At 37.7% G+C, this 14,610-nt stretch overlaps 1 protein-coding gene across 5 annotated transcripts in view; it reads left to right on the top strand.

The window, feature by feature from the left end:
- The window catches only part of PAK3 (p21 (RAC1) activated kinase 3), a 139,548-nt gene that overhangs the window by 56,151 nt on the left and 68,787 nt on the right, over positions 1-14,610 (top strand). For 2 of the 5 annotated variants that reach the window (XM_072430203.1, XM_072430207.1), the window contains exon 1: positions 7,073-7,238. The exons of 1 other annotated variant lie outside the window; for it this stretch is intronic. The gene's annotated coding sequence lies outside the window, so the exon portion shown is untranslated. Of the gene's footprint in view, positions 1-7,070; positions 7,239-14,610 lie in introns of those variants that run through there. 2 more of the 5 variants (XM_072430206.1, XM_072430208.1) reach the window with 2 other exon arrangements.

The raw sequence follows: 14,610 nt of genomic DNA, 5'->3' as shown, positions 1-14,610 counted from the left end.
GATGAGAATATGTTTTAGAAAATCAGTACATATATTAAATCAACCTGTGCTTTGGCCACTTAAGACAAAGCAAGAGGTTCACATTTTTGTGCCCTGTAACTTTCAGTGTTAAAAGAAAAAAATACCTGACCTAACCCAAGATTTGTACTACCTAGAGTTTAAATAGAGCTGAAAATATTTCCCTGAAATACATGTAACAGCTCTGAGCCAATCATTAAGCACCAGCATGGTCACATTAGGGAAAAAAAAGTCGGTGACATGCACCTCCATACCGAGAAAGCCAGGTATTTTAACCTAGCTGCTAAACTGGGAAGAAGGAAAGGTGGGGTATATGCATGGACAATGCAAAGGTTTGCTTTATTATCTCAAAATACAAATTAATATGTCAAAAATACAAATTTCAGTTTTGAGTTTATACTTGCAAGTTAATTTATCCACCAGTATAATAGATTTTATGAATACTTTAGAGAAAAGATTTATTTTACAGAGCTATTAGTTTATTGTTAGGATTTTTTGTATAAGTATTTTTCAAGAAAAGTATCAACTGTAGAATAGAAAATGGATTTAGGCTCTACCTTTTATATTTGCTGTAGCATTTTTACTATATTTATGCAGCATTTTAATGGCTGATAATTACGTTTTAGTTCTTGGTTATGTGCAGACTCAACTCAGGATTGGTAACTTCTGGTGCTGGTCCTTCAAACACCAAAATCTATAGAGTTAGTGTTAAAGATTACTCCAGATCTCTGGGCTGATCTTCTCCCCTTCTCATCTTGCTCTAACTGGTCACTGCAATAAATCAATGAAAACATTTTTACTCAGTTGTGGCCATGTGGTATTCCAGCCGTAAGTTTTCTTTTCATCTCTGTTTGTTTTCAGCAGGGTCCTTCACTGTTCAGATCACTGCTTTTGAGGCATGGACACTACCTATTGACTATCTAGTGCAGTATTCTCCCCAGAAATGTTTTGATGCTGGATGGGAGTAAGCTGTATTGTGACTCAGTAACCACCCGGCTGTTTTTGGGTGGTTACTGAAAAATGCCAGGTGGTGCAAAAATGGGCTGGGGAAGAACACTGAAGTGGTGGCAGGGACTTTTCTTAATGGAGGAGAGGAGGCTGCATCAATGACATCAGTAGGAGGAGACTCTTGGCCACCAGCTACAATGGCCATATCTGCAGTTCTGAATCAGTGGTTCTCTTAACTCATAAGCAGTTCAGTTAAAAGACCTAGACAGTAGATTTCAGTGTGTATATCTTCCTTTACAGAGTAGGAAATATTAATAAAAAAAAAAAACAATGCTGTATTTTTCTGTCATTTGCAACCCCTATTTAATGTACAGCGCTGCGTAATATGTTGGCGCTATATAAATAATGTTTATTAATAATAATATTAATGCAGATGGCTTAAGGGGTATGGGTGGAAGGTAAATACATTCCAGGTGTATCAGAACAAAAGGGGTGCAATGTTTGAAAAGCCTGTGTCCTGCTAGCATGCTACAGAGTAAATTCTTTGCAAAGGTCTGACACACCCGTTTCTTTGTTGAAGCTCCAGCCTTCTTTTTCTCTGGGAGCACAAGCTTTGTAGACTTTGTAGTCTGTTTTAGTAGAGGGGGATTGGAATTCTACAGTGAGACCACTGCTTTCACATAGAGAACAAACCTTATCTGCAGCTGCTAGCAGAGGCCTGACGTTTCTGCACAGGCACAGTTTCCGCTCCCTGCCGCCATGACATAGCCCATAGAGCAAAGAGAAATACTTAAGCATGTCACTTGAGTTACAGTCAGATTAACATTTAGGGGTGCTTGGTCTCCCACAAGCTACAGATGCTACAGTAAAGTCTTTCTCTTGAACGTTTCATTGATTTTACATTCAGCAGAAGAATTGGCACTGCTCTGGCTACATAGGAGTAAGAGAAAGTCTATATTGTGGAAAGCAGAGCCAGCTGGGAGCAATGAGAGAGCCAATGATTAATTCCCATCAGTATCCACACATTACTGACATACCAGCCTTAGCTGAACTGATCTCTTATAATTCTGTTTACTTTCCACAACTGTCAGGTTAAATGCTTTTTTACTGCCAAGGAATCTCTCTTCTCCTACTTGTATATAAATGATTATGTACCTTGTACTACATTTTCATGGGCAGATTGTACGGGATCTCAGAACAGAAACTTCAAAAACTTTCTGCACATAATTAATTTCTAATTTTTTTTCTTAGAGATGGTTCTTCAAAGAGACAGCAAAGCAACCTGGCAATAAAAATAGGTGTTAATGTATGTCTAGTAAGACCAGTCAGACTAGTTCCTGGGCATTAGTCTCTGCTAGTAGCAAGGTGAGTCTACAAAACAAAGAAGTGTAACATACTATCTGCAATTTAGAAAATGTTTCCTGTTGCAGACCAGGGATTCTTGGCCAATGATTCGGTAGCACCAAATGTCTTTAAGCTATCTAACATTACTCTTATCAGGTGCTCAGATATACAGTACCTTCACCTCACCTTCTCTGATTACCTGCAGGCTTCATCTTCGTCTTTTAAACAAAGCAAGGCCTGGCACTCCCAAACTATATAAATAGATCTAACTATATAAAACAATTTCACAACCCATGCTGAGCAATATACTCAGCATATATACAAGGGTATAGAAAACTTAAGGATACGTGCGGATTCCAACAATCCTTGTGTTTTCTTTCCCATGCATTTGTATAAGCGGGTAACACAGTAATTATGAATTTAATACTAAAAGCTGTGCAGCTTCAGCAACCTTCATATACGACAAGATAAGCAGAATGTAGGCACTGTACTGTACTAAATCTTGTATTCAAGTACCCAATGATGATAGCACTTTTGCTAGTTAATATTAGGAAATACTTTTAGTGCAGTTTTTATAATTTAATCAATAATGCAAGAGCATTATAAATAGTTATGCATACTACTGCATTTCAACTGCTTTTTAAATAGGTTGTCACAGCTTGTTGTATTGGGATATGGCTTATGGATGGCCTGACTTATGGATCTTCATGAAGGATGACCAGACCACCAAGAGATGTTTTACATACCCACACAACAGAGCCTTTAGTAGAGGTGTTATGATTTGTGTATAGGCTATAAACTTTACCGCTGGGTTGATCTCTGCTTATCTTTAGGGAATAATCGGGAGTTGGTTGATATTCCCAGTCTAGCTGATAAACCTTTTTTCTCACCTTAGGTTCTGTACTGGTTTGCCAATGGTATTTGTATACCGTGAAACAGACAGTTATCAAACATAATCAAAACACAATTTGATGGCTAGGATTTATAGGTACTTTTTCCTGCTTGACTTAAAAACATTTATATATAAAAATTGGTTGCTTAGGAATAGTTTCTTTAATAAATGTTGCCACAAAACTAGCCCTTAACTTTGCCCCAACCCATGTACCTTATTCTTAACCCAGTCCCTGCTCTTTGATTTTCGTCAGCATTTTTGTAGCCACATCCCTAGTACAGTATGTTTTTCCTCATGTCCATATATTGAGCCTTGCAAAGAGCAGCAGTCTGCTTTAAAAACTATAGAAGGCACTATAAGGGGCTGTTTATCAAAACGTGGAGGATGGAATGTGTTCTTCACATTTTATATCCTCAATTTTTTATTAACCTGTTCACCACTTTAAAAATGTTAGATTTTTTAGGGAAGGAACAAGCTTTGTGCCAGAGAAGGTGGGCTTCTAAAGAGTTATCATAATACCAATAAAAGCAGCATTTAGAAACTCTTTTCACTTGGAGGAACTAATTACCATTTTTTCAAAAGTGACTATAAGGAGCAAATGCTTCAGCAGTTTCCACTTCTTTCTTCTGCTAATAGGGAGTTTTAAGCTAAATGTACTTACATTCACAATCTGCAAAGTTGCTGTACTGAATTTTCTTTACTGTGATAATAGTAATATATTACCAGTATATATAAGCATGACCACACACATATCTTTGTATTTATATTGGGTTATGTTTAATATGTGAATAAACATATACCAGTAAAATGCATAGTACAGAAAGAACTCAGTTTAGTAATGCTTTGATATTGGGAAAAATAGATTTATTTTCTCTTGAAAGCATGCTTGCAACTTGTTAACTTTGCTTTATACTCATGACGCAAGTGCTGTCACATAGAAAGCATGTATAGTATACATAAGCTGACATTGTGCTAACATAGAACAAGACAAAAGCATCTAAAAAACTGCAGACCCAGACTAGAGGCTAATGAAAGGGTTAAAAAAATTTTTTTCCTTTTTTTTCTCTTTTCCTTATCACCAAATCTGCACCCCCCCCCCCCCCCCCCCCCACAAAAAAAGAAAAAAAATACACTAAATTTCTCCTAATTACTAAATATACAACCCTGTTTTGGTTTGGTCACATGTTTGTGGTCATATCAAGGTTCCAATACTCTGGTACGCAAAGCAAACCATTTAATGTATGTTTCCACTGTCTTACTCTATTCCCTTACCATGGCTATTTTACCTTTTACATGTAAGGGAATGTTTTGTATAGCACCTTGTAGTGCAGCAGTTACTGACACATGGTGTGCTAATACAGTGGTACGCTACATTGGTAGTCAGTGGAGAAGCGTATTGTTACATTGGCAGCCTGATCCATTTTTAGGCCGTGGACAAGTGGGTGGCTTTAGTTCAAAAGTTAATGGTTGTGGTGGCAGTCAGTAAAGCAACCACTAGACTCTGTCATTTGACCAGGGTGGTGGCATCCCTTCTTCTCTAGGTCACAAACCTCCTCTTTTAAAGCCAAATGCTCCTGGCTTGCTCTAAAATAGCATCCATGATTGGTAAATTATCAAATTTGGGGAGCAGTGGGGAGCCATTCTCTGTTTATTTCTGTACATGTGCAGTGTAATGAATCACCACTTGTGTCCCATGCTATAATGGCAACCCCACCATGAGACTCTCTGAGTAGCAACTAACATATTGGGCCTGATTTAATAAAGCTCACCAAGGCTAGAGAAAATACACTTTCATTAGTGAAGCTGGATGATCTATCAAAACTGAATGGATCTGGTCTGATGATTCAAAACATTTGCTAACACATAGCAAATGACTTTAAAGAAATTTGTTCCAGGTTTGTAGGATCACCCAGCTTCACTGATGAAAGTATATTTTTTCCAGCCTTGGAAAGCTTTATTAAATCAGGCCTAATTTGAGAGATTTTGTTTTTCATTATACTGAACATAACCTTAAAGCTCAGGGTCAAAAGTAGGACAGAAAATAAAAGGTCCAACTGTATGTATGTAACCCTTAACAAATAATGGCCCATTTCACCAGTCAGAAAGCTAGGACAGATATTGTGTCACTTGCATAATCACCAGGTAAAAGTAAAAGAAAAAAGAAAGAGACTAGTAAACTGAAATTTTGGAAATGTTTGTTCATTTTTCTGTACTATAACATCAGGGCGGGTTTGAAGGTAGGGCAAACTGGGCAATTGCTCAGTGCCCCATTTTGTCTAAAACCATTCCTGTATAACAAGCAGTAAATGAAATGTAAAGATCACTGATCTCTGTAGCTGACAACCCTCTGGAGCAAATCATTCTCGAAGTTCACAGCAGAAGCACTAAAGTCATTGTGTAATTTATTTAAAAATATGGTGGATCTATGGGATACATATTTCTTTAGTAAATTAAATGTATTTCAGTAATGGTTTCCTTGGGTACATTTCGATATGCCTTTCAAATCTGAGATGTTTGATGTTCTGCTCTCAACATGCTTTTTTCACTTTTTAAATGTTCATGGTGCTGATGTGATTTACACTATATGCTAACCTTGCTGGTCATACAGGTAACTATGTGCTTTGATTACAGAATAGTATAATAATAAACTGATCACTTCTGGTAGACATGCTAATACGATTCCTGGCATGGTGTTCTGATGCTTACAGTGGGCAATGCCTGCATAACGTATAGTATAGCTGCCACTTGTAGTATCCATTAGAAGCCCATGGAAAAGGTGACAACAAAGTAAGGCAATAGGGAAAAAGGTAGAGCGTTGTTATCCTATAACCAGAAGTGCCTGTTCAAAGACCTTCATGGCAGGATCATCTCAATAAAACATGCAGATTAAAAATGATGTGGTAAAGTTTATGTGAGATTCTAGTCGCTGGGTTTACATCTACTTTACACTAGCCGTATGCATTATAATCTGACTATACAGTCACCTTTGTTCTTTAAAAACTGGCATTTAGTTTTCATCCAGTCAGGCAGATCATAATAATTGTCAGGCCGAGCAGGCAGAAATTGTAGGAGGGTGGCAGCCCCTGTATTGTGACCCAACTCTTTAGTAAGCACTCAAAAGCAGCTGGGTGGTTACTGAAAAGTGGCAGGTGGTGCGCCCAGCTAAAAGAGACTGGGGAGAACATTGCTATATAATACAAAACTTAATCCATCCTACATTTTTCTATCCAGTCATGTAGACCCTTGCACTGCAATGCATTGTTGGTAGATCTTAATTGATTGTAGATTGAGATTGTATCGCCTGATACGCAACATTTATGGTTAGCATTACACCTTAAAAAAAACTAAGTTTAACAATTAAAAAGTGACATTTCTTAGGAATGTCCATCGCTGTCAGTATACAATATTATGATTGCAGTGATTGCTTCTTGATGGGTTGATATGGGTCATTAAACTTTTTATTCCTGCTTTGTGATTCTCCTTGCTGAAGTTGGCAGATCTTGGTGACACAGTAATACAGTAAGAGAAATTTTGTATCAGCCCAGCTGTGTAGTGTAACACAATCCAGTTGAGTATGCTGCAGAGACACAGGAGGAATGTACTGTGTTCATGTATTACTTATGCTCATGCAGATTGATAGAATTGCACCTCTGGCCACACACAATGCAGCCTGTGGTGGTAGTGGTGGTGTTAGTGAAAGCATCACATTTTTTTATAAGCTCCCTCCCTCTGCTGTGAAAGGTTTCTGTGCACTTCCTGCTTCGAAACAAAAGATTTGCCTATCCCAGCCCTCCTAGTGCTATTAGTAGTATTATTATCAGCAGCCTGGCAGCCAATCAGAGATAGAGAAAGATGGTGACATCATGGGCTAGGGAACAGCAAGGAGGTTGCTGAAGCATCCAAGCCACTAATGTGAGCACTGGAGGTCAGGATCTGGATAAAGGATGGCAGCAGTTCTGCTGATGGGCTAATCTGGGGCTTCCCTTTCATCAGTGACAGGGGCACCGTGGATGCAACATGCCAGGGTGTGTGTCAGGTAATCCCTCTCTTCTTTATTCCTAGCAGATCATGCTGCAGCTTCTGCCCATGCTGTCTTGTTCAGCAGAGCTAGCAATGGCCTGCTCTGGGCTCTCCCAGTTCTGGCGCAGCCTGCACAATCCATTCTACAGCCTGGGGATTTTCATGCAGATGGATGTAGGAGATCCTTCTTCTAGGAGCATGGAAGCAGAGTTATTGTACCTGTATTGTATACCGGCCTATAATATTACAATATCTTGCTGTATTGTTTTACCTGTCTATGTAGTGTGTATTTGTGTGTATGTATATATATATATATATATATATATATATATATATATGTATGTATATATAGGATTTGTGTATATCTAGATACCCCTCTGTGTGCAGTAGTAGTGGTGCTGTGTGTATACTATAAGTAGAATCTGTATATATGGTAAAGGGTTGTCTATCCAAAATCACTAGACATCTGTTTTGATAAACAGTTAGGCAATAATAAATATTTTAAATGCTTGTGTTCTGGTAATGGCAGTTTAGTTCTTCATATTGTTGTAAATGAAACCCAGATATTGAGTAAATGGATGTTGCAAGGAGCTTGCAATTGTTGCCATCTGCTGCACGATTCTATGAATGGGTCATAAATACACTTTGCATACATTATTCTCTCCCTCTTTTGTGCTCCTTGTGTAGACACCTGCTCTTCTGCTCTTGTGACTGGGAAGCTTAGTAATAGGCTTCCATATGCATATTAGCCTTTGTCCAAGCCTTGCTCCCTGCTCAATTGGGGAGGCTGTCAGTGTACACACACTCCCCTCTGTGTCACCAACCTGCTTGGATTTTAAAGCTGACAATTGCTGTCCTTGTACCTCTGGGACTGTCTTAACTCTGGCTATCCTTAACCCCTTGTGGCCCATTCAGACTGTAGCAGCGGGTGATTTTGAAACATATTTAGGTTGGAAATACAAAAACTTTTTATTTCTTAAGGTACTGCAAAGTGCTCCAGAGTGCAATCTAAATTTTCATTTTTTGCCAGTTTTGAGAAGTCTGAACAGGAAAGAGGAATTATTCATTTTTAAGGGTAACTGTATCTGAACGCTTCTGTGTGTCTAGGGTAAATTTAACTACAAAACATATTTCATTTTAAATACATTACGTGTATTTATCTGAATACAGCAGCCTCCAGTGAACCCTTACATAACAGGACTGAAAGGGAAAGTTGAGTTTAGATGCCAGTAAGTTTCTTCTGCATGCAAATATACTGCCAAAATGAAAACAGGATCAGAGAGCAATGGAGATTAAAGTGTGTTAATGATCAAGCTGTGCAGCAGATGTGGAGGTTGAGGACCTAGCTGTGCTCTGTGACAGGTGTGCCTGGATCAAAAGACTGGCCAGACACATACTTTGGGTTCTAAATTGGTTCCCATATCTGTGTTGCCATGCGTTCAGCTTTTTTTTTTTTTTTTAAACAGTTACTCATTTAGACAGCATTTGTGTTTTATGTCAAAATGTTATGATATAAATTGCTTTACATTTGATTCAATTGTTTGTAAAGTGCTAATGATTTTAATATACAGAATATTGTTGTGGTTTGTCTGTGCACTTACTGAAGTGTTACTATTTCTCTGTATATTTCTCTGTATATTGTAAACAAATATAATAGTACTACCAATATTGTGTGTAAATATTCATCAGCCTGTTAAAAAAAGTGTTATTTGGGTATAGGGTTGCTATAGTCAGGATAGGAACAATTTCAAAAACAAAAGGGGCATAAATACAGTAAATCAGAGTGGGTACACTTTAATATAATTCCTTGATAGGAATGCTTCGGTTCTGCAGTGTCCTGCACACAAAACCTTGTACAAAAACTTTATTTAGCAGTTTAGTTCACATATATATGTTCTGATGGTGGTTTGCTTTCAAAAATTCATGTATGCAGTACTGGAGCAGTGATTTAAATGAACCATACAACACATGATAATTGTACCTATATCATGTACCTAAAAATCTCTACAGTGTTCTTCCACAGTAGGTGTAGGATACCCACTAGCACATTCCAGACTTTCCTGGATGTGTTCCTCTCCTAGTGTACTTTATGGTAACTTCCCCTAGGTCCTACATTATTGTGCCCTCCATTGTAGGAAATGCCAGGAGAACCACTGGGAGCCACAGAGGACCGACCAGGAAACCAACAAACCCTGGATCAAACTTTCTGATATGTACCAGCAACCAATGGTAATACTTATGTTTTCTCACTGTATAATAAACTCAAAAAACATCCTTCACATTCCCTTGTCCCTCCAAGGGTTGTCCAGGGGTAGAAGAATAAGCTAAAACTCAGACTTGATTCTTCCTTATTTTGGTAGCCAGTGCTCTTCCATGCTCCCCAGTGCTCTGGGATATTGGTAGGTCTTTCATGTAAATGTAGAACCATTTTATGTATGGGTGTTAGAGAGGCCACGAACTGTTGAGTAGCAAGAGAAAAAGCATTGGGTGAGGGAGCAAGCCTGTGGGTCAAGAAATAAGGTATACAATTACTGCATATTGTGTTCCTAGACAAAGATTCAATCCAAATACATTGTTTCATCTTGTTACAATACTACAGTTGGAACTATAATTGTAATCCGCAATTAAGAGAAAATCTTTTCAAGCTGCCATTGTAGGGAATTAAAACCCTAGGGTTCCTCCAGGAAGTTGCTAGGTGTACCTTTAACATTGAGCAATTTGTGCCTCACTACTAATACACTACTACCAAACTAATGTACTGTGAGCTGTGGATATAGTTAATATAACAGGGTTCCTTGAAAGACCTCAAAGTTATTTCAAGGGTTCCACCATGGTAAAAATATAGAGAGAGGTTGTGTTATAGCCTCCATCATATTTTTACTACCATCTCTATCTCTGCAAGGGGCATTTCTTTCCACAACGTTTTGATCATCATGGCAGAAAATATATCCGAATAGGGAAGAAAATACAGTAAAATAAAATCACTCTTCTTGTATAGTAAAAAAAAGTGTTTGTTTTGTCTGTTTTTTTTTTTTGCTACCTTACATAACCTTTATGTAATTTGGTATTTCTGATTCTTGGTTCTGAAAAAACACTATTTTCTGTATCACTAACCCAGAATGGGTATACAGCTCAGCTGTTCAGCAGATTGTCACACAGTTATCTCTATGATTGTATCAGGTGTGTGACTGAAACTACTAAAGCCCCAAAGCCTTCTTTCTAGAAGGAACGAAAAGGTGAAATAAATACATTTAACCATAGATGAGATCATAGAAATGGCAGTTGTGGGTTTATTTTTTTATTTCCCTGAACCTGTTTGGGTAATAAACACATTAAAAATGCCATTACACATTACACAAATTACAATACACATTAAAATCTTCCTATGGGTTACAGTAGTCCTGTAGTTATGACATGGAAAAAAAAAACTAGCAGGGGGTTTTACCTTTCTCCTCTCATTCTAAAACTAAAAACTATTTAGGCTATACATACATACATACATTTTAATATCCTGAGTTATCTAAACATTGTTTTGCTGATAGATTAAGTGGTATTTTGACCTGGGGCATTCCTGCAGCGTCTTAATGCCAAGTTCCTTTTATTGGAGGCATTCAGGCACAGTGTCACCTTACCCTGCTGCTGCCACCTCTTTCACAGTGCTCAGAGCTCCATAAGCCAGTTTTTGCTTGGTTTTAAATGACAAGTCCCTAACTGGCATTATCAGCCTGTATTCAGGGATAGGTCTTGTTCTAAAACCAGGCAGAAAATAGAAACAATAACTGCATGTTTGCAAAGTGATGTCCACATGTGCATAGCCGCTGTTCTGATAATCTCATTGTATTGTCAACTCTGGAACAGCTCACAACCATGTAACAATGTATCGTTCTGCCAGCTCTTAATGATGAAGCAAACTGAAAAGTAAATGTTTATTTCAGCAGGAATTTTTGATTAATTGGCTCAAGTCTAAACATTTTCTGAGGTGTCTGCAGAAAAATATAATAAGGTCTGGGTTATACCATATTTCTATGTATATGAAGCTGTTTTTCTATGTCCGATATAATGTGAAGTTGTAAGCCTTTCAGCCAAGGATCTGTTTTTTGCCACCTATTGTATGGGGTTTTGTAAAGAGCGCTTTATGATAAACGTTTGCTAAATATCCCCGTCTCCCCAGTAGCAAATTAGTAACATAGCCTTTTCCTTAGCCCTCTATTCCTGTGTAATTTACTGTCCTGAAGGCTCATATAAAGTGTTACAGGGTTCACTTTGTATAATCCATTCTCAGTCTATTGTAATTCTGCTGCTGTTCCATAGGGACCAAGCAAACTGCATGTTTCATTATTTTTGTGTAGTCAAAACTTTGCAGGATAGTTTCTTGAAGGTATAAAGTGAATCTGTTTAATTTAACGAAAGTTTAGGAGAATTTGTAGAAAAGACAGCAGCTGGAACTGAGAGGTGGCTGTTTCTTCCCCAATGGCTAAATCATCATGCTGACAGAATCTGACATTCTTTTGTTTTTACTTAGCAGTGGAATCAAATCTATATAAAGTGGAAATTTAACACTAACCTGCTTTATTCTTAGAAAAAACTATTCTTATGTCAAAATGCTTTCATGATAAAATATATTTAACATACAGGTTAGCCAATCCCTAGGTACTATTGTTGTGGCCTATATCATAACTTTACATGCAGAGGAAGACAAGCTCCTTTGTGAACCCTTTGAGACTTATTTATAACAGAGAGATTCCCATCCACTGTGCCCTATAAAGCCCAAAGTAAGTCTACATCCCAGCCTGAATTTTATGGCTTTTTTAATAAAATGCATGAAATAATGTGGTAGAACTATACTGTTGAGTTTTAAATGGAGCCTTAAGTTAAAAAATACTTTAACATGCAGTATAATTGCTTCTGGAAGAGGCGAATGTCTCCAGCTGCAACATCCCTATGTGATGGATGATTTGAGGTCTGTAGTATGAAGGGTGATGGACAATTTGCATGGATAATATACAAAGTGTACTTAATAAAATTAGCTGAACTGAACATCAACAGCCAACTTAGTCACAGATATTTGAAGTTGGAGGTCTATTTAGGTCTATCTTTAGAAGGCTTTTCTTTAGACCAAAACTCTTCTATATTATCTTATCACAAAGGGAAACTGTAGTTGGAAGTGGATACCTAATAAAGGCTGTCTATGTAGACAAGCAAACCATCCCAGGTCCACTACCAATTCTCTTTATCTATATGCTAAGCACACTCTGTACAATTTGTTTTTCAATGGTATTTTTAAACCTTGTTATGAACTATATGTATTCAATGTGCCTGATTTATTAAAAACCTGGGTGATCCAGCAAACTTAGAAAGGATTTCTTAAAAATCATTTGCTATTGGCAAATGTTTCCATTCCTGAACTAAATCCATTCCAGATTTGATGAAATAATCAATTATTGATCAAAAATGGATTTCATGAAATACTTATGACCACAGACATAAAACGTTCCTATTTTTTTTAGCAGGACTGATGGATATTTTTAACTATGCACAGTGCACTACCCTATATCAACCAGTTAGCTGTCATTTTGCATTGACTGCTCTGAAAAAAATGCAATGTAATATCTGATTAGTTGTTACAGCACAACAAATCAGATAGTACATTGCAGTACATCAGCATTGCACAATGCATTGTGTTAATAAATACCAATTTTCAAAGGCTGTGAGTGCTTCGTTTGTTTTTTTTTTTACTTATATAGGCAGCCTGATACTGGCACAAAGTTTTGTCATTCTATTAACATTTTGTAGCATTGTGGTGTCACTTTCTTTATCATTTGTATATAATCTAGTTTTTCCAGTAATAAATTGCAAAACTGCAACATTCTTTTTTCCCTAAAATTAAAAAGGTTCATTTCATTAAACCCAACCCCTCTTCTGCTGATAGATTTTTTCAATTTGCTTTCCCACCTGAGCAAAGTAAAAACTACAACTTGAGGAAGCAAGTTATTCTCCTACGTCCTCTGTGTGTGCTCCAACCACACATGACATGGAATTTACACATGGTTTTTTCACTCTGCTACACTAGAAGAACAGAGAAGTTGGAGAACGAGAGGGAGAGTGGATAATGGAAAACACCTTTTACCTAAAATCACTTTACCATTTCTTTACAAACATTATCACAATACTTGCAACTGTCACCAAAAGGCGTTAAGGGGAAGTATTTCAGTGGAAACTCCTGTTCACTGGTTATGAGGGGATTTACCTTATTTTGGAAGTGAGACTATATTTCCTTATTTGGGCGCAGCCAAACAAATTTGATTCTGCACATTCCCTTAATTCAGCAGTCCCTATTTACAAAACTGAAAAATCATGTATTGGGTAAATGTATACATTAGAGACGCTCACAATAAACAAACATTAAAATGTGTTCTTACATTGCGTTGTTGGTCATACAGAACAAAAAAAAATACTAAATTATGTCCATAAGGTTTTTTGCCTAATTCACATCTAATTCACATTTTACTGCAAACAGTAGTCTGCTGATGCCAAATGTCATGCCCAATTATGTTGCATTTTTTTTCTTTTACTTTGATGCTTGACTGGTGCCTCCAGATATCCCACAATTGTCACTGTATTATAAAAGTGTTATGCACATTTTATTGTTGGGCTCACAAACACCACTGATCTCCACACAACAGATAGCAACTGCAGTTTTGTTCAGTACCAATATGCTTTGGAGACTACCTTTGCTTGATGTGGGATATAGCTAGAACCCAGTCATTAGATCTATGTGTTGTCTTTTGACCTATTACCACAGTCAGATAACCTCCTCCTTCTCTCTTTTTTGAAAGTCCTGGCATAATCAGCCATATTCTGTGGGTGGACAAATGCTCCACACAACCAAAATTTATTTGTCTATAAACCTGCAACATCTGTTACATTGATCATTGACCTTCTACAACTGTGCCTCATTAAGGAACCTTCATCTGTAGCCTCTCTGAGCCTCCCCTTTTCTGCTGACAATATCTTAAACTGACCAGAAGGCATTGGTCCTTTATTCCTTCACTGGTAATGAGACCAACCATGCATTACGTTCCACCTAGGGTGCACAAAAAAATGGGACAGTACTTAATACCGTATTTTTTGCCATATAAGACGCACTTTTTCTTCCCCAAAACTGGGGGGGAAAAGTTAGTGCATCCTATACGACAAATGTGTTATAAAATAATTAAAATAATATACTCACCCGATACCCGATCCTGCGTGTCTCTTCTCGCTGGCTGCATGCAGCGTGTGTCTTCTCTCCTCCCAGGCAGCATCGTGTCTTCTCCTGTCTGTAGTGCAGAGCGAAAGAAGCCGGCACAGCGCCACCTGCTGTTCCCTGTCCTAACTGCCGTACAGTG

The sequence above is a fragment of the Pyxicephalus adspersus genome, chromosome Z (genome assembly GCF_032062135.1).
Source record: "Pyxicephalus adspersus chromosome Z, UCB_Pads_2.0, whole genome shotgun sequence".
Lineage (NCBI taxonomy): Eukaryota > Metazoa > Chordata > Amphibia > Anura > Pyxicephalidae > Pyxicephalus > Pyxicephalus adspersus.
Note: the sequence above shows the minus strand (reverse complement) of the source record. Positions and strands in the feature narration are given on the sequence as shown.